Raw genomic sequence first — 23,463 nt, 5'->3', positions numbered from 1 at the left:
ATACATACTGGAAATACATAAATACATACATACTGGACATACGTAAATACATACTGTATGTACTGTGACACAGTTAGGTTAGGGGGTCCCTCTCCTGGGTAGAGGACTCCTTCCTTACACACACACACAGCAGCAGGGAAGCAGCACACCAGTCTAGATGCGAGTACAAGCTGGTCGGCGCCAGTCTTTATTGTGCAATGTCAGAAATAACATAAAGAAAACATAAACATAAATCCTAGCCCTGTCGGGGCACTAACTTCACAGGTGGTTCCCTCACTACCATAACCTGGCAGGGCCTAATGCCCTCACCATCAACAAGGCACAGCACAGTACTCACGGATAGGTTTTCAAGTGTCTCTGAGCAAACTCCTTGTCTGCTCTCCCAGGTGAGACAATCAGCCCTCAACACACTAGGCTTATATTGGCCACTCTCAGGTGGAAACCCTAACAAGCCTGTTACCAGGCTGCGAGAACCAAAACCTGGAGTGGCCGTGGGTGGAGCCCTCCCTCTCCTCTCACCCACAACCCCCAGGTCCCAAACCGGCTTTTCAAAAAGCCGAGACTCAAGCCTGCTACACTGCAGACTTTCTCCTCGGGGTTTAGAACACATAAGACAGGAATCTGGGACAAATGTACCTGCCACAGACCACTTTACCAGTGATCCTATCACATATCCCCCCCCTTTGTTTCGACCTGTGGGGCGGAACAACTGAAGCCCCCAAACAATGAACGCGTGACAACGCGTCTGCATTGGCCAGCTGGCTTCCTGGCCTGTGTTCCACTGCAAATTTAAAAGTTTGTAACGCCAAGAACCATCTCGTAATTCTCGCATTACTGTCCTTATTTTCGGACATCCACTTCAAAGGGGCATGGTCAGTGATCAATTTGAACTTTCTTCCAACCAAGTAGTACCTGAGAGCCTCTAATGCCCACTTTATGGCCAACGCCTCCTTCTCCACTGTGGCATAGTTTCTCTCATGTACATTCAACTTTCTACTTAGATAGAAAATAGGGTGTTCCTCACCCTCCATGTTCTGGGACAGGACCGCTCCTATACCTACTTCTGATGCATCGGTTTGTACTATGAATTCCCTTTCAAAATTAGGAGTTATCAGGACTGGTTGGGAACACAACGCTACTTTCAACTCCTGAAAAGCTTTCTCTGCCTCAGGACTCCATTCTACCATGACTTTTTGTGTGCCTTTGGTCAGGTCAGTCAGTGGGACTGCCATGGTGGCAAAGTTGGGTATAAACCTCCTGTAGTACCCCGTAATTTCCAAGAAGGCTCTCACCTGCTTCTTATTCAGAGGCCGTGGCCAGTTTTGTATGGCATCAACCTTATTGAGCTGAGGCTTTATCAGGCCTCTGCCAATGGTGTATCCCAGATATTTTACTTCCTCCATGCCTAGACAACACTTTTTTGGGTTGGCTGTCAAACCTGCCTTATAGATGGAGTCCAACACTGCTTGCACCCTGGGTAAGTGAGACTGCCAATCAGGACTATGAACGACCACGTCATCCAGATAAGCAGCCGCATACCGTCTATGGGGCCTTAGAATCCTGTCCATCATTCTTTGGAAGGTAGCAGGTGCCCCATGTAGCCCGAAGGGCAACATCTTGTACTGAAACAAGCCCTCTGGCGCTGAAAAAGCTGTCTTTTGTTTGGCGCTCTCGGTTAACGGTACTTGCCAATACCCTTTGGTTAGGTCAAGAGTGGTTAAATACCTTGCCGTCCCTAGTCTCTAAATCAGTTCATCCACTCTTGGCATCGGGTAGGCATCGAATTTTGAAACACTGTTCAACTTTCGGAAGTCATTGCTGAAACGCACACTCCCGTCGGGCTTTGGAATCAACACAATGGGACTTGACCATTCACTATGTGATTCTTCAATAACCCCTAACTCTAGCATATTTTTAATTTCTTTCGACACCGATTCTCTTTGTGCTTCTGGTAACCTATAGGGCTTTAGATTAACTTTAACCCCTGGGTCAGTGATTGTCATGTTTAATGACCGAGGTTTTCCCAGGTACGTCAGAGAACAGCACCCTATTTCTGATCAGAAACTCCTTGACCTCTTGTTGTTGAATTGCCGACAGGGTTTTTGCCACTGTCACTTCGGGAACTAAGGGCCCTGGATTTACTGGAGGGGCTCGGACGGCCGACAGTACCGTTCTATCTTTCCAGGGCTTTAACAGATTTATATGGTATATCTATTCCGGCTTTCTTTTCCCCGGCTGGTAAACTTTGTAATTGACCTGCCCCACTCATTCTAAGATTTCAAAGGGCCCTTGCCATTTAGCCAAAAGTTTATTTTCCACAGTGGGAACCAACACTAACACTCTGTCCCCAGGAGCAAAGCTGCGTAACCGGGCATTGCGGTTGTATACCCTCTGCTGTGCCTGTTGAGCCTGTTCCAGGTGCTCTCTCACTATCGGCACTACCGCAGCAATTCTCTCCTGCATTTGAGAAACATACTCAATCACCGTTTTGTAAGGACTAGACTGCCCCTCCCATGTCTCTTTGGCAATGTCTAGTAACCCCCTTGGGTGTCTCCCATACAACAAGTCGAAGGGTGAAAACCCGGTGGAGGACTGGGGAACCTCTCTTATGGGCAACAATAAATACGGTAATAAGTAATCCCAATCCCTACCATCCTTGTCGACCACTTTCCTAAGCATGTGTTTTAACGTCTTGTTAAACCTCTCGACCAGCCCATCGGTTTGGGGGTGATAAACCGAAGTTCTTAACTGTTCGATTTTGAACAGGCGGCATAACTCTTTCATGACTTTTGACATAAACAGTGTACCCTGGTCAGTTAGTATCTCCTTGGGTATACCCAGCCTGCTAAATACATGAACTAGCTCTCTGGCAATGGTCTTGGTTGACGTATTGCGCAACGGGATCGCTTCCGGGTACCTGGTAGCGTAATCCATTATGACCAGAATATACTGGTGTCCCCTGGCAGACTTAATCAAGGGTCCAACCAAATACATCGCTATTCTTTCAAACGGCACCTCTATAATAGGCAATGGAACTAGTGGACCCTTAAAATGTGGCCTGGGAGCATGATACTGACACTCAGGGCAGGATGCGCAAAAGTCAGACACCTCTTTATGAAGCCCGGGCCAGAAAAACCTCTGCATTATTCGCTAAGTGGTTTTCTCTACCCCTAGATGGCCTGCCGTTATATGACCATGGGCCAGATCCAACACTGTTCTTCTGTAGGCTTTGGGAACTATTAGTTGTTCCACAATATCTTCCCCCTTCTTAGTCACCTGATATAACAAATCCTGACACATTGCCATGTGGGGATAGGACAAAGGACTATCAGGGTCTACGGGTTTACCATCAACTACTTTTACATTCTCCCTGGCTTTTACCAAAGTAGGGTCATTCAACTGCTCCACGGCAAAGACCTCTCTTCTGACCTCTAAATCAGGCAGACGATCACCTGGCCCAACAATACTTCCCACCTCAATGGGAGGCACATCAGTTGGCGGGCCACCGTCACGCTCCGCATTCTCTAGTTCGCCAATCATAGTAGAAAAAGGGAATAACTCTGACTCAGAAGAAACTCCCTCCTCCACTACATCGACAACCTTCTCAAATGGATCGGGGTTGTTCACCTCTGGAACAAAACGGCTTTCCCACAACTTCCAGAAGTGAGCAAAGTCTCTCCCCAATATTGCATCGTACACCAGACCATGCACCAAACCCACAGAAACTATAGCAGAGCCACATGGTGTCTCGATGTTCACCTCGGCAGTAACATAATATCGAGTATCCCCATGTATGCAGGTCACACCAACAGTTTTCCCCTTATGCCTCAAGGGGTTCACCAGCTCAGCTTTTATAAGTGTCACCAAGCTACCAGAGTCTAACAGTGCCTCTACTCGGTTGCCATCTACAGTGAGTACACACATGTGATTATCAGTCTCAGCCTGCCGGTCAGCCGTACAGGCTGTCTGCGCAAAGAAAGACCCCCTGCGGTAGACATGAGCAGTATCACATTGCATAGGTTCAGTTGTAAGTGAACAATTAGCGGCAATATGGCCGAAGCCACCACATCGGAAACACTGAGTCATATTAATGTCTAGTCGTTTACGGGGCAAGAACCTTCCTGGCCTAGCAGGCCTGTCTCCAGGTTCTGCACCCTCAGTCTTAGGTACATCCCACCGCCCAGCACCCTTCTCCCCTGGAACAGTCTTACCAGTGTCTGTGGGAGTTCGCCAGTGCGCCATCGGGGCTCGGTGGGGCATATTCATCAGCTCCTCAGCTGCCACGTACCTCTCCACCAGCTCGACCAACTGGTCCGTGGACTTAGGGTCTGCATGGCTCACCCACTTGCGCAGAGTCACAGGTAATGATCGCAGGTACCGGTCCATCACGACCCTTTCCACGATCTGTGGTCCCGTCAGCGTCTCGGGCTGTAGCCATTTTGAGGACAGATGGACGAGGTCATGCATCTGTGAACGTGGAGGCTTGTCCATATGGAACTCCCAGCGGTGGACCCGTTGGGCACGAACAAAGGTGGTGACTCCCAAGCGAGTTAGGATCTCCTGTTTTAGTTTTTTATAGTCCTTGGCATCAGCCAGGCATAAGTCGAAATATGCTTTTTGTGGCTCCCCAGACAAAAAAGGTGCCACCAGACTTGCCCACTGCTCCTTGGGCCAACTCTCCCTTTCGGCCGTTCTTTCAAATGCGGCGAGATAGGCCTCCACATCATCGCCCGAAGTCATCTTTTGGAGGAAGTGACTGGCTCGTACGGAGTGAGTGGGGGTGGGAGGACCAGTAGTAACTTCTCTGGGCCGGGCGACCAGGTGCTGTACCACCTCTCTTATGGCCTGGCTGTTTTCCGCTAAGGCCTGGCGGGTTTCCTCAATGGCGACCTGTTGAAGTCTGTTAGTCTCCTGCTGAGCTGCTGTAGCTTGGAGCAAGGCCTTAATAATGTCCTCCATTTTGTCCTGGGGTGTAGGTTGGAAGCTGAACCTTGCCTCTCTGAGCATTGGCTGACGCCTCCTCTATGGGACTCCAAGGACACAGCGTTATTTCCACACTTACAAATTGAGTGTCTGTCCCTTTAATTTTTAAATGGAAAGTTTTCCTCTTGCTGCAACTTCAGTGTGTGTGAATGCCCGCATTCTCCACCATATTGTGACACAGTCAGATTAGGGGTTCCCTCTCCTGGGTAGAAGGACTCCTTTCTTACACATACCCACAGCAGCAGGGAAGCAGCACACCAGTCTGGATGCAAGTACACACACTAGGCTTATATTGGCCACTCTCAGGTGGAAACCCTAACAAGCCTGTTACCAGGCTGCGAGAACCAAAACCTGGAGTGGCCGTGGGTGGAGCCCTCCCTCTCCTCTCACCCACAACCCCCAGGTCCCAAACCGGCTTTTCAAAAAGCTGAGACTCAAGCCTGCTACACTGCAGACTTTCTCCTGGGGATTTAAAACACATAAGACAGGAATCTGGGATAAATGTCCCTGTCACAGACCACTTTACCAGTGATCCTATCACAATACATACTGGACATACATACATACTGTGCATACATACTGGACATACATATAGTACATACATACATACATACATATGTACATACATATAATACATACTCCTATAGATTGTAAGCCTCTATGTCTGTCGGTTATTACCCTGTTTTGTTCTATCATCGTTTGTAAAGCGCAACGGAATATGCTGCGCTATATAAGAAACTGTTAATAAATAAATAAATACTGTACATACATACATACTGGACATACATACATACATACTGGACATACATAAATACATACATACTGGACATACATAAATACATACATACTGTATGTACATACATATATACTGTACATACATACATACATACTGGACATGCATAAATACATACATACTGGACATACATACTAGACATACATACATACATACTGGACATACATAAATACATACATACTGGACATACATACATACATACTGGACATACATATAGTACATACATACATATAATACATACTGGACTTACATAAATACATACATACTGGACATACAAAAATACATACATACTGTATGTACATACATACTGGACATACATACATACTGGACATACATAAATACATAAATACATACTGGACATACATAAATACATACAGACTGTATGTACATACATATATACTGTACATACATACTGTACATACATACTTGACATGCATAAATACATACATACTGTATGTACATACATACTGTACATACATACATACATACATACATACTGGGCATGCATACATACTGGACATACATAAATACATACATACATACTGGACATAAATACATACTGGACATACATACTGGACATGCATAAATACATACATACTGTATGAACATACATATTGTACATACATACTGGGCATACATACATACATACTGGACATACATACATACATACATACTGGACATACATACATAGTAGACATACATACATACATACTGGACATACGTAAATACATACTGTATGTACATACATACTGTACATGCATACTGTACATACATGCATACTGGACATACATACATACTGGACATACATAAATACATACATACTGTACATACATACATACATACATGCATACTGTTCATACATACATGCATACTGAACATACATACATACTGGACATAGATACATACATACATACTGGACATGCATAAATACATACATACTGTATGTACATACATACATACTGTACATACATACATACTGGACATACATACATACATGCATACTGGACATTCATAAATACATACATACACTGGACATACATACTGGACATACATACATACTGGACATACATAAATACATACATACATACATACATACTGGACATTCATAAATACATACATACATACTGGACATGCATACTAGACATACATACATACTGGACATACATAAATACATACATACATACTGGACATACATAAATACATACATACATACATACTGTATGTACATACATACTGGACATACACACATACTGTACATACATACATACTGGACGTTCATAAATACATACATACACTGGACATACATACATACTGGACATACATAAATACATACATACATACTGGACATACATAAATACATACATACATACTGTATGTACATACATACTGGACATACACACATACTGTACATACATACATACATACATACATACTGGACATACATACATACATACTGGACATACATAAATACATACATACATACTGGACATACATACATAGTAGACATAAATACATACATACTGTATGTACATACATACTGGGCATACATACATACTGTACATACATACATACATACTGGACATACATACTGTATGCACATACATAAATACTGGACATACATACATACTGGACATACATAAATACATACATACTGGACATAAATACATACATACTGTATGTACATACATACATGCATACTGGACATACATAAATACATACATACATATTGGTCATACATAAATACATACATACTGTATGTACATACATACATACATACATATATGCATACTGGAAATACATAAATACATGCATACTGGACATACGTAAATACATACTGTATGTACATACATACTGTACATACATGCATACTGGACATACATAAATACATACATACTGTACATACATACATACATACATGCATACTGTTCATACATACATGCATACTGAACATACATACATACTGGACATAGATACATACATACATACTGGACATACATACATAGTAGACATACATAAATACATACATACTGTATGTACATACATACTGGGCATACATACATACTGTACATACATACATACTGGACATACATACTGTATGCACATACATAAATACTGGACATACATACATACATACTGGACATACATAAATACATACATACTGGAAATACATAAATACATACATACTGTATGTACATACATACAGTATGTACATACATACTGGACATACATAAATACATACATACTGGACATACATAAATACATACATACTGTATGTACATACATATATACTGTACATACATACATACCGTACATACATACATACATACTGGACATGCATAAATACATACATACTGGACATACATACTAGACATACATACATACTGGACATACATAAATACATACATACTGGAAATACATAAATACATACATACTGTATGTACATACATACAGTATGTACATACATACTGGACATACATAAATACATACATACTGGACATACATAAATACATACATACTGTATGTACATACATATATACTGTACATACATACATACTGTACATACATACATACATACTGGACATGCATAAATACATACATACTGGACATACATACTAGACATACATACGTACTGGACATACATAAATACATACATACTGAACATACATACATACATACTGGACATACATATAGTACATACATACATATAATACATACTGGACATACATACATACTGGACTTACATAAATACATACATACTGGACATACATAAATACATACATACTGTATGTACATACATACTGGACATACATACATACTGGACATACATAAATACATAAATACATACTGGACATACATAAATACATACAGACTGTATGTACATACATATATACTGTACGTACATACTGTACATACATACATACTGGACATGCATAAATACATACATACTGTATGTACATACATACTGTACATACATACATACTGGGCATGCATACATACTGGACATACATAAATACATACATACATACTGGACATAAATACATACTGGACATACATACTGGACATGCATAAATACATACATACTGTATGAACATACATATTGTACATACATACTGGGCATACATACATACATACTGGACATACATACATACATACTGGACATACATAAATACATACATACATACTGGACATACATACATAGTAGACATACTTAAATACATACATACTGTATGTACATACATACTGGGCATACATACATACTGTACATACATACATACTGGAAATACATACTGTATGCACATACATAAATACTGGACATACATACATACTGGACATACATAAATACATACATACTGGACATAAATACATACATACTGTATGTACATACATACATGCATACTGGACATACATAAATACATACATACATATTGGTCATACATAAATACATACATACTGTATGTACATACATACATACATACTGTACATACATATATGCATACTGGAAATACATAAATACATACATACTGGACATACGTAAATACATACTGTATGTACATACATACTGTACATGCATACTGTACATACATGCATACTGGACATACATACATACTGGACATACATAAATACATACATACTGTACATACATACATACATACATGCATACTGTTCATACATACATGCATACTGAACATACATACATACTGGACATAGATACATACATACATACTGGACATGCATAAATACATACATACTGTATGTACATACATACATACTGTACATACATACATACTGGATATACATACATACATGCATACTGGACATTCATTAATACATACATACACTGGACATACATACTGGACATACATACATACTGGACATACATAAATACATACATACATACTGGACATTCATAAATACATACATACATACTGGACATGCATACTAGACATACATACATACTGGACATACATAAATACATACATACATACTGGACATACATAAATACATACATACATACATACTGTATGTACATACATACTGGACATACACACATACTGTACATACATACATACTGGACGTTCATAAATACATACATACACTGGACATACATACATACTGGACATACATAAATACATACATACATACTGGACATACATAAATACATACATACATACTGTATGTACATACATACTGGACATACACACATACTGTACATACATACATACATACTGGACATACATACATACATACTGGACATACATAAATACATACATACTGGACATACATACATAGTAGACATAAATACATACATACTGTATGTACATACATACTGGGCATACATACATACTGTACATACATACATACTGGACATACATACTGTATGCACATACATAAATACTGGACATACATACATACTGGACATACATAAATACATACATACTGGACATAAATACATACATACTGTATGTACATACATGCATACTGGACATACATAAATACATACATACATATTGGTCATACATAAATACATACATACTGTATGTACATACATACATACATATATGCATACTGGAAATACATAAATACATGCATACTGGACATACGTAAATACATACTGTATGTACATACATACTGTACATACATGCATACTGGACATACATAAATACATACATACTGTACATACATACATACATACATGCATACTGTTCATACATACATGCATACTGAACATACATACATACTGGACATAGATACATACATACATACTGGACATGCATAAATACATACATACTGTATGTACATACATACATACTGTACATACATACTGGACATACATACATACATGCATACTGAACATTCATAAATACATACATACACTGGACATACATACTGGACATACATACATACTGGACATACATAAATACATACATACATACTGGACATGCATACTAGACATACATACATACTGGACATACATAAATACATACATACATACTGGACATACATAAATACATACATACATACATACTGTATGTACATACATACTGGACATACACACATACTGTACATACATACATACTGGACGTTCATAAATACATACATACACTGGACATACATACATACTGGACATACATAAATACATACATACATACTGGACATACATAAATACATACATACATACTGTATGTACATACATAGTGGACATACACACATACTGTACATACATACATACATACATACTGGACGTTCATAAATACATACATACATACTGGACATACATACTGGACATACACACATACTGTACATACATAAATACATACATACTGTATGTACATACATACTGGACATACACACATACTGTACATACATACATACATACTGGACATACATACATACAGGACATACATACTGTACATACATACATACTGTACATACATACGCACATACTGGACATACATACATACTGGACATACATGCATACAGGACATACATACATATTTCCCCATAATTTTAAAATCCTAGAAACGTGAAGAATTTACATGTATTACTATCTTAGCACATGTTTTGGTGACTGAGCATTGTACATAGGGCCTGATTCATGTTGGATCGCAAGGATGCGGACGCACGTAACCGGTCGATGTTTGCGTTCTGCGTATGCATCGCAGTGCGCGTACGCAAGCTGGCCACTGCGATCGGACATGCAGCGGTACAAATAAATGATTGACAGGAACCACTGTTTGGGGGTGGAGAGGAGGGTGGTCAGAGGAATGCAGGCGTTCCTGCGCGTTTCTACGCCGTTACATAACTACGTTAGTAGCCGCCATTAATAAATTATGGACTGCCCGGATGTATCATGAAACACATGCAGGGGTTCTGATAGGAGCCCGTCTCTGCGATGTGTGAAAATAAAGTGAACGCATTAATGATCACTTTACCTTCACTTCCTGGGGACCGTCTCACTACTGCGCATGTGCGGCCTGCTGATCGCACATGTGCGTTTGGTCAGTGCCGGGGATACAGTATGCAACCCCAAGGCTACAATGGCTAACACCGTATTCAATTCTATCCCTAATGCTAACCCTAATGGAACTGTCGACATTTTAATTAGTGACTTACTGACTGCATCTATTATTGAGACAGCAGCTTTACCTACAGAGATCTAATAACTGAAGCAGTAGTAACATGTATCGCGTCTGACACCGTCGCTTGTTGGGACAGCCCAGGCTCAGGCACGTTAGGTTATTATTCCTCAGAGTTAATAAGGAGATTCCATGGTGAGCAATATGGCCGTTTGGGCTACGTCCGGGAAATAGCAATTGCCCCTCTGACACAGCGCAGGTTCGGAAATGGATTGTCTGCCGCAATCCTGCTGTAAAAACTAATTTAGGAGGCCTGGAAAACAATTTGCAGGTGTCCCCAGGACTGTAAAAGCAATCTTGTAGTCTAGGAAGGAAACATAAATATCTATTTAGTAAATTACTTTTGTTTCTCGTCATCCTTCCTGCACATGGGAGATGGGGGCTGTCGTGACAGCCATTTGTAGATAAAAGAGTGATCATCAGACAAGCCCTGGGATAGCGCAGTACTGTGATCAATGATCTACCGCTATCTAGAGTGTCAGTGTAATAAACCATTGATCAAAGCAATACATATCAAAATCATGTATGCACAATGCCCTGCTGACCGTGTGTACTGCAAAGCATTAAAGCACCGAGATCAATGACAGCTTTTGATTTTCGCACGTACAGTATTTTTATTTATTCTCCTGTTGCAGGAATATGATCCGATTTAACTTATTAATGAGAAGTTTTATTTTTTTTTGGTTTCCGAACGTCAGTTGGTTCTTTTTAGCCCGGTTACTGCGATAGGAATCTGAGCAGGAAGTTCTGCGGCTTAGAACGTTACCGGTCTTGTTAGACGTGCTACAAAACATTCTGTACTCTCCACTTGCAGTTGCCTTGGCTGAATTATTCAGCTAATGTTTTACAAACACCCTCCTCATCAATTTATTAATTCAGTCCAGGAAACCATAGCGGGAAATGACGTGTGAGGTTCAGGAGCAGAGCATTTTATACCAGTGGAAGGAAGGGGTCAGGTTGGGGGGTCTATAAAAGGTCTCTTCAGTGTGAATTGGAACAGGGAAATAAAATGCACGAGATAAAAATTACAAAAAAAGCTGCATTTACTGGTCATGGTTATAGAGACAAATGTATGGGGGCTGGTGGGGCTTGTTCCATGGGTGCTAGATGTGGTCAGGTCACCAGCAGAGGTACCGAGAGGTGGGACGGTATAATGAGTTTGAAGTAGGGATGGACATCGGCAGCCCACCATCAAATGATGGCTGGGCTTTTGCCTTCAAAACTTTAGATGCGATAGTAGCTAACCATCGCCTCAAAATAATTAGATGGAAAAATGTATTAATATAATTGGCGCGTGTGCAAAAAAATCCCTGTTTGCGCATGCGCAATAGCATCCCGCGGCCATACCCGATGTTAAACAGCTGAATTCAGCTGTGTTTTAACATCGGATGGCCATCGCTTTCACACTATTCGATGGTAGCTACCATCGGAAAGCCGCCATCGAATGGTGAAAACATTGGCCCTCATTCAGACCCACTCGTGAGCGGCTGTCCGCTCGCAAGTGGGTCGATGGTCCCCACTGCGCATGCGCACGATGGAGGGAGCTCCGTCGTGCGCATGCGCGAGACCCGACGAGCGAAGGACTTTCCTTCGCTCGGAGTGTCTCATCAAAGGGGGAGTGCTGTCGATGGTGACTGACAGCACGCCCCCTTTGGTGGGCGTGCCGGGGGCGTGCCTGCCAGACGTAGGCGTTCCCAAGGGAACGCCTACCGTCTGAAGCCGGCCCCACTGACATCACTAGTGATGTCAGTGGGAGTGATTTTGGCTCTGATAGAGCCAAAATCACTCCTGGCCTTGCGGTTGAAAAACCCAACCGCAGGCTTTTGCTCGCAGTTTCGATGGTCGCGATGGTCTTGACCATCGCGACCATCGAAACTGCGAGCAAAAGCCTGGTGACCCACAGCTATATGAGCGTCCGGGAGGACGCTCCATATTAATGGAGGTGGGCCCTGATTCAGAGCGAGCGCTCTGGTCAGAGCGTCCGGCTCTGAATCAGGGCCATTGATAGCAGAGAAACATTGAAATCCAATGTCCATCCCTGGGTTAAAGTTTGACTCTTCGAAATGCTCAGAAGTCAGGAACCCCCACATCTATAACTGTGGCATTGTATAGCACGATGACCCAATCGCTGTGGCGTTCCCCCCCACCCACCGCACCACCCACCTGACTGCTCCCTCCCATTACGAGCAGCAGAAAAGTTGGCAAGTTGTGGCAGGGAGGCTACTGAGCAGGCACAAATACTCCCTAAGAAAGATGATTCACATAAACCAGGCAGATGCATCTTGAGATATATATATATATATATATAGTATGCTAATGCAGTATTTGTGCACATTTTGCAAACAGCTCCAAAGTGTCAGCTCTATAGTTTCTAAACAATAAACAATAATAATCTAATGCGCTCCCCCTGGTGCTGCACTGGTGTTGTCTACTGTATTTTAAGGAGTATATGGGGCCTATTCATCATCACTAAAATAACGTTTTTAAGGACATTTTCCTTAAATAACGTTATTTTGGTATTCATGTAGCCACTTAGCACAGGAGATATCACAGATATCTCCTCGCTAAGTTCCCCTGCGTTAATTTCCACACTCCCCATACATTAGTACATTAGTACATTAGTATGGGGATGTGGAAATTGTGGTATTCATCAAATTCCGAAAATTATCAATTTTCTGAATTTGATGCAGTTACTATTCGCCACTGTGAGGTGGCGAATAGCAGGTGAAACTTACCTGTATCTGCGTGTGCAGGTCCCCCGACGAGTCCCTCCGGCGCTCTGCTCCGTCCTCAGGCTCCGGAGGCTGGTCGGACACGTGTGCTCCCCAGCAGAGCACAAGAAAGTTTAGAAAAAGAAAAAAATATTGTTTTTTTTAATCTAATCTGTCATGTGGTCTGCTGGGAAACCACATGACAGACCAGCAGGACGGAGCCGGAGGCTGCTGCGCGGACAGGTAAGTCGGGGGGGGGGGGGAGGTGAGCGGAGGGGGTCAGTGGGGGAGGTCGGGGGGGGGGTACACAAACTTACCGCATCTGTAGGCAGTGCTGCACATGCGCTGGTTTTACAGATGTAACAGCGCATGCGCAGCACTGTTTCCAGATGCGATAAGGTAGTGTAGGCAGGAAAAGTATCTATTTCCCGAAAAGCATTTTTTATGTAAGAAAATCATTGCTGAATAGACACGTAAGTGTTTTATGGTGTTGGGTATGGGATGCCCACGCTCTGTTACCCAGCAGTCAAAGTCCTGACAGAGTTAGGATAGTATCCTAATCCTACCCCTCCCCCTACCCCTCCCTGCCCACTGCCGAAACCTAATCCTCCCCCCTAGTACCTAAACTTACCCCACAGCAGCCTAAACCTAACTCCCATCCCCCTAGTGCCTATCCCTAACCCCAAACCTTCCCCCTAACCCCACTACTTACCTTCAGGATGCCAGCAGTCGGGATGATGGCGCTGGAATTCTGACAGGCATCGTGCTTTCGGCGCCGGTATTCTAAGGGCCGGCATCCCACTTGCCGGGATATTGACTGGATCACGTTTTATGATCCCACAGCACAATCCCACTTACAACGCAAAATGAGATGATAGTACGATCCTATAGAACACAGGTTCTCAAACTCGGTCCTCAGGACCCTAAACAGTGCATGTTTTCCAGGTCTCCTCACAGAATCGCAAGTGAAATAATTAGCTCCACCTGTGGAACTTGTAAAATGTGTCAGTGAGTAATGTGTATACCTGTGCACCGCCTGGGTGACCTGGGAAATGTGTCAGTGAGTAATGAGTACACCTGTGCACCGCCTGGGTGACCTGGGAAATGTGTCAGTGAGTAATGAGTACACCTGTGCACCGGCAGGGAGACCTGGGAAATGTGTCAGTGAGTAATGAGTACACCTGTGCACCGCCTGGGTGACCTGGGAAATGTGTCAGTGAGTAATGTGTACACCTGTGCACCGGCTGGGAGATCTGGGAAATGTGTCAGTGAGTAATGAGTACACCTGTGCTCCTGCTGGGTGACCTGAGAAATGTGTCAGTGAGTAATGAGTACACCTGTGCACCTGCTGGGTGACCTGGGAAATGTGTCAGTGAGTAATGAGTACACCTGTGCACCGCCTGGGTGACCTGGGAAATGTGTCAGTGAGTAATGAGTACACCTGTGCACCTGCTGGGTGACCTGGGAAATATGTCAGTGAGTAATGAGTACACCTGTGCACCTGCTGGGTGATCTGGGAAATGTGTCAGTGAGTAACGTGTATACCTGTACACGTGCTGGGAGACCTGGGAAATGTGTCAGTGAGTAATGAATACACCTGTGCACCTGCTGGGAGACCTGGGAAAAGTGTCAGTGAGTAATGAGTACACCTGTGCTCCACCTGGGTGACCTGGGAAATGTGTCAGTGAGTAATGAGTACACCTGTGCACCGCCTGGGTGACCTGGGAAATGTGTCAGTGAGTAATGAGTACACCTGTGCACCTGCTGGGTGACCTGGGAAATATGTCAGTGAGTAATGTGTACACCTGTGCACCTGCTGGGTGACCTGGGAAATGTGTCAGTGAGTAATGTGTATACCTGTGCACCGGCTAGGAGACCTGGGAAATTTGTCAGTGAGTAATGTGTACACCTGTGCACCTGCTGGGTGACCTGGGAAATGTGTCAGTGAGTAATGTGTACACCTGTGCACCTGCTGGGTGACCTGGGAAATGTGTCAGTGAGTAATGAATACACCTGTCCACCTGCTGGGTGACCTGGGAAATGTGTCAGTGAGTAATGAGTACACATGTGCACCTGCTGGGTGACCTGGGAAATGTGTCAGTGAGTAATGACTACACCTGTGCACCTGCTGGGTGACCTGGGAAATGTGTCAGTGAGTAATGAGTACACCTGTGCTCCTGCTGGGTGACCTGGGAAATGTGTCAGTGAGTAATGAGTACACCTGTGCACCTGCTGGGCGACCTGGGAAATGTGTCAGTGAGTAATGAATACACCTGTGCTCCTGCTGGGTGACCTGGGAAATGTGTCAGTGAGTAATGTGTACACCTGTGCACCGGCTGGGAGATCTGGGAAATGTGTCAGTGAGTAATGAATACACCTGTCCACCTGCTGGGTGACCTGGGAAATGTGCCAGTGAGTAATGAATACACCTGTCCACCTGCTGGGTGACCTGGGAAATGTGTCAGTGAGTAATGAGTACACCTGTGCACCTGCTGGGTGACCTGGGAAATGTGTCAGTGAGTAATGTGTACACCTGTGCACCTGCTGGGTGACCTGGGAAATGTGTCAGTGAGTAATGTGTACACATGTGCACCTGCTGGGAGACCTGGGAAATGTGTCAGTGAGTAATGAGTACACCTGTGCACCGCCTGGGTGACCTGGGAAATGTGTCAGTGAGTAATGTGTACACCTGTGCACCTGCTGGGTGACCTGGGAAATGTGTCAGTGAGTAATGTGTACACCTGTGCACCTGCTGGGTGACCTGGGAAATGTGTCAGTGAGTAATGAGTACACCTGTGCACCTGCTGGGTGACCTGGGAAATGTGTCAGTGAGTAATGAATACACCTGTGCTCCGGCTGGGAGACCTGGGAAATGTGTCAGTGAGTAATGAATACACCTGTGCACCTGCTGGGTGACCTGGAAAATCTGAACTGTGTGGGGTCCTGAGCAGGCCCGCCGAGAGCCGCGGTGAGCCTGGGTAAAGGGGTTGTGGCCTAACCATGGGAGGCGTGGCCACGCCCCCTTTGAGTGAAGAAAAACTTTTGCGCGGCGCACAACCAGTGGGGGGCCCGATTAGTTTGATCGCTCCCCCCACAGGCATAGGAGACCGCTGTGGCTGCTTCATAGCAGCCACGATGCTGTGTGCTGGGCCCCTCCAGCAAGCTCAGGCCCGGGTAATTTCTACCCGCTCCCCCCCCCCTCTCGGCGCCCCTGGTCCTGAGGACGGAGTTCAAGAACCTCTGCTATAGAACATCAGTATAATACGTCTCATTTCTCTCCTGCATTTGTACTTGCGCACGACTTCCTATTGATTGTACGTCTAATCATCTAATGCATTCACTCAGTCATATTATTTGCGCAGTCTCATTATTCATGGAGTGATTCAATGATACATGCTTAGCCCACATATTCCAACACACAACTGTGTGAGCTTACTCCACACTAAAGGCCCCCATACATCAGCAATTGATTGCAGCAATCGTGCAATTTGCAATCGATTGTGTATAAAAATATTTCCCTTTTTCAATCGATTGTGGTATCTCTGCAATCTGCAATCGATTGAAAAGGGGAAAGATTCTTATACAGAATCGATTGCAAATTGCACGATTGCTGCAATCAATTGCTGATGTATGGGGGCCTAAAGACAGACTGGTATTATGTCCAATATATACAGGAATACTATTGTCCCAGCCTGGACCAGCACCCTAGAGCCGGACATGCCCTCTATCACAAACAGGGCCGTTGTGGCGTACTGTAGCTTGTAGCATTACTGCAGAACTGCCTGGAGCGACATGTACCCTCCTGTCTGTACAGCCTAAGTACGCTCTACGCAGTGCTGGACTTCCTCCTGGTGCCAACAGCACTGCCTCCCCACCACCCGAGCCTGCACAGTCACCCTGCTCGGGCACTGGTCACAAAGATGACAAGAGCAGTGAATAGCCCACCAACATCCCAGGCTCAACCTAATTGTTCTAAACCGTTTCTTTTCTGTGCAACAAACATAATTGTTATTAGACATAATTTTTAACCTTTATAACCGCTCTAAGACAAACAGCTCATTGGGGTCTATTTACTATGCAGTGTTAGGAGACAGAGTGAAAAGTGATAAGGTGCCAGCCAATCAGCTCCTAACTGTCATCTCACAGGCTGTGTTTGAAAAATGACAGTTGGGAGCTGATTGGCTGGCACCTTATCACTTTTCACTCTGTCTCCTAACACTGCTTAGTAACTAGACCCCATTGTATGCTACAAAAAAAATCTAATTGATTAAACAATATCTAAAAGCAGAAGCTTTGCCCAATGATCGCAGCACCAATCTGCGCCAGGGGAGCATTTGCAAGCAGCCAAGAAGACCCTCATCTCTCAGAATTTGCCCTTGCCCTTTACCATCCCCAAATAATACGGCTTTCATAGGCATTTAGGGCCTGACTCAGAGCCGCTCGTAAGCTGCCGCTCGTTCGCTCCGAGCGATGTTCGCACAACTGCGCATGCGTATGGGTTGTAATACGCATGCGCGAACCAGTCATTGCGGTTGGAAATTGTGTGCTCGCAAAATAGCGAATGCCTGCTAATTTGAGTGACAGAATGAGGCGTCTGTGGGTATTTACAGGGGAAGGTGCTTGAAAACGGGGAGTGGAGATCCGAACGCAGGCGTGCCAAACGGTCAAAACGGGCGTTTTAAGGGTGTGCATAATTAACAAAGCAGCGTCATCGACCACGTCACTTGGTTGTTTCTTAGGCTGAACTGGTCGCATGATTGCGGTAGGAAAATCCAACCACAAGCACTGCGAGCAGTTCATATGCCTTTCGATGTACTCGATTAATCAAATAAATAGCGGAGATGACGTAGGATGCGAGCGGCCAGGGGGTGTCTTTACAAAATAGCGAGCGCATATTTCGTTTGCTCGCTCAGACATAGAGGCGTCAACAGACCGCAAAGAGCGAGCGCTCAATTTAAATAGCCGGCCCCTTTTTCTGAACGAGCGAGCGCAAATAGCGTCCGGCTCTGAATCAGGCCCTTATTCCACTATTCAACTCTTTCCAGGCCCTCCTGTGGACACATTAACGTGGACATGCCCTTATTGCACCTGACCTCCATCAGAACTCTCCTGATGAACCAGTCCATCATCCAGGTGCAAGCCACTAGAGACAGGCCTCTGCGTCCAGAGCTGATTCTCCTGCCACAATAGGAGAGGCACACAAAGGGGGAAGCCGGGCATTCCATCAGATGGGGGGGTTTTGCTTTAGGTCACAGTGAGAGCCCCAGGTGGGCATAACGTTACAAACTAGAAGCTTGCAGAAGGGGCAGGAAAATCTGAAGAGGTCCACTAGGCAAAAGTGTATCATGGTTTAACCGTGTACCAGCTTAGAACCAGCCCTTGCGTTCAAAAAATTCAGCCTCCTAACTCTGAGCTAGGTCACAAATCAAGTTGATTTACCGCCGGCCGCATTGCTGGCGGTTCAAATCCCGACAGCGCCAGCCCGACATGGGTGAAAATCCCGACTACACTAAGGTAAGTATAAACTAGGGTGCCTAAAGCAAAGTTTCCCCCAGGAGCCCTCTAACCTATCCCTCCCCCCCACACGGCTGTCCGCGCCCGGCACCCAACTTACCTTCTATCGGTAAGCCTGGTGTCGGGGTCCCGTTATAGGTAAAATGACAGGCTTCAGGATTTCAACACCTGTCATTTAACCCTTGCCGTGATTAGACAGTCGGGAAGCCGGTGGTCGGGATTCCGCATGTCGGCTTCCCGACTGCTTCCCGTTTTGTGTAGTTGTGTCTCATTCCACAAAAGAAAGAAAGCCCTACAAATTGTATCCCCACCCTTTCATCCCTACAGAATGAAATCTCGTTTTTGCTCCTCTGCATAAGCCGCCATCTTGTTCTACAAACAAACCCGTATATAACTAGGAGCACTTGTCGGGCCTGGGTGCACAGTGGGTCATAGAACTGTCTGTGTGACTGCAGCACCTTGAGAGAAGTTATTGATGCTTTACCCACTCCCTAATCACTTGCTCTCACATTGGAGTAAAGACTTTGGAAATCACCTCATCAAAGAGTGAACTACTGACTATCCGATATATTAATCCCACCCCTGTGGGGCGACGGAGGCAATTCAGCTGTGTGGTGTTACACATTCTAGGTACCTTTACTCACTGAAAACAAACATTTTTGGAGTGTACATCATACAAGCATAATGCTTACAGCTGCATCCAACATAAACTTGTGAATTTACTGGGTCGGATTAGGGACCACATGGGCCTGGGGCTGAAAATGTCCAAGGGCCTATATGGAGAAGGGGAGGAGCTGTAACCAGTGCTGTGTGGGTGTGACCAATGCTGTGTGGGTGTGGCTAGTGTCATGTGGGCATGCACACCCCCTACGCTATCTCCTTAAATACATAAAAATACATAAATTGCCCCATACTAAACCGCCCATCTCCCTTTACTCACAGCCTGATCAGTACGCAAGATAGCGTAGACATCGGTAACATCGGGAACCATCTGACCCATTAGCATAATAGTGGTTGACCTGACCTGCCGCAGGATTTTGGCCGCTTCCTGTGTACATCTTACGGTATGGCTGATTATGCCGCCAGACTGCCTTAATTATGCACGCTCCTATAATGGCATTATAACGTCTGCGTTTGCCTGACCACTCCCCGTCACCACCCACAAATGGCACTTCCTGTCAATCAATATCGGAGAGGTCTGCGTACACACTGCGTGTAACCCGATCGCACTGGCTAGTACGCATGCGCAGAGCAAAACCATCAGCCAAGTGCGTGCGTTCTCTTCTGTACGTTCCTTGCTGAATCAGGCCCTATATATGTATGTTTGTGTATATGTATACTGTATATATATATTTATATATATAATGTGTGTGTGTGTGTGTGTATATATATAGATAGATAGATAGATAGATAGATAGATAGATAGATAGATAGATAGATATTGTACACACTCGGCGGCACTCAGGGGTGAAATAAGACAAGACACAGTGGCTCCAAATGACTGACGTTTCAATGCTAAAAAATACATTTTCCTCATGGTACATATATATATATTATATGCTGTCAAATTTTTACTGAGATGTAATAAAGAAATGTTTTTAAGAAGACTGGTGAGTGCTACCCCCCCCTTTTTTTCTACTTATATATATATATATATATATATATATATATATATATGAAAAATAAGTTGTCTGTAGAGCGACTGTTATACCAAAGTGCATTAGTCATATAAATATAATATACCATCTATTGACAAAATGATTAAATATTCAAACCCATACTGTGATCAAAGAATTAAAGTGCTAGTGCTTATGAATAAATAATTAACAATTTAATAGACACCAAATACACAAGAGTAAAAAAGAAAAGAAATTAAAAAATATATAACATACATATAAAACACAATAGACCCTTTTTAAGACAGATGGATGAAATCAGAGGAAAAAAGTCTAAAACTCAGCATGTATTATTCACTATAAAAAGAAAATATTCTTTTTAAAAGATAAATAAATAGCTTATCTGAACAAAGTGGATAGGAATTAACACCTTCATAGGTTCAAGAGGCAAGGCAAAATCACCCCCAACGCGTTTCGTCATGGGGACTTCATCAAGGGGATACTGGTATGGTGGGGCATTTTCTTATTTCTACCCCCACACTAGTTCATCAAAGATTAGGAGGCCGCATCACTTCCTGTTTAACTCGTATCACAATATTAATCAAAAACCGTTCAGCATACGGTGAGCGCATTACCACTATGACTCATGTTCTTAACCTTATGTCTGGTCTTTGTTTTACATTTTCAAACAGTCAAAAATTGTTGAAACATTTTGTTAAGAAAGGGCAACATCCGCTTTACTGTCCAGGACTTCCGCCCTTAGTAATTACATCACATCCAGTGTGTTGCCGCTTTTCTCAGGAGCCGGGCTTGGCTGGATACATCAGGTCCGCCCCGGAGGCTGTGTTGTTCTCTTGTCACGTGGACCCGCCATTCTCTAACACATCCGCCCTTCTCCTGCCAATCCTCACAATGGCTGTGTAGTTACTTCCGCCCTTCACGTCACTGTACCTCCGCAACCGGATTATTCGTTTCCATGGGAACATGAATAGCGTTGTCCGGCTTCTTACATGCTCCTGGCATGAAGCGCCATGTTATTCATATCAGGCTCAACTTCCGCCCATACTTTAGCATATTTATGAGTTTGTTTTACCGCGATCTATGACTTAAAGAAAAAAATAGACATTAGGCTCCATAATATTATATATTACCTTATGGGGAAATATTCAACCCACATATTACTCAATTTATAATTTAGAGTGTAGGATTCAAACCACAATCTCATATTATAATTCATTACTTTAGCATTATTAAAGAACAATAGAATTGACATACTGGCTAGGTAGTAAAGTTTAAAAAGAAAAAAGTTTAAAAAGGATTTTTTGGGGTTTAAAGGGACCAGGAGGAATTTCTCAAAGACCCATGATTTTGGTTAGACATGAGCTACAACGTTTGTATTTCTCCATAAATGTAACTCCAATAATCTTTCCAATATTTATTCTTTTTCTAAGCGTTTAAAATCTTCTCTATAGTTCTCCAGATGCACTTGTATAAGTCACAGATTTTGGTTTCTGCTGGCTCCGTATTTGATACTTCTCAGCATTCCGGAATCCTTTCAAGTTTATGTGTTTTTTTCAAGCTCCATCGGTCATATTCCCATTTAAGGATTGTCACCCATACATAAATTTCCGAAGTCCCACGTCTGCTGGAGCGGTGCTACACAAAACGCCTGGAACATGGCCGCCGTGGCCTTTTTCCCGGAGTTCTGC

At 43.4% G+C, this 23,463-nt stretch overlaps 1 protein-coding gene across 1 annotated transcript in view; it reads left to right on the top strand.

Moving 5' to 3' along the window:
• SUSD4 (sushi domain containing 4) overlaps positions 1–23,463 on the top strand; it is a 341,394-nt gene that overhangs the window by 103,134 nt on the left and 214,797 nt on the right. The gene's annotated exons all lie outside the window — the stretch shown is intronic.

This window comes from Taudactylus pleione, unplaced genomic scaffold (genome assembly GCF_031769625.1).
Source record: "Taudactylus pleione unplaced genomic scaffold, aTauple2 ptg000011l, whole genome shotgun sequence".
Lineage (NCBI taxonomy): Eukaryota > Metazoa > Chordata > Amphibia > Anura > Myobatrachidae > Taudactylus > Taudactylus pleione.
Note: the sequence above shows the minus strand (reverse complement) of the source record. Positions and strands in the feature narration are given on the sequence as shown.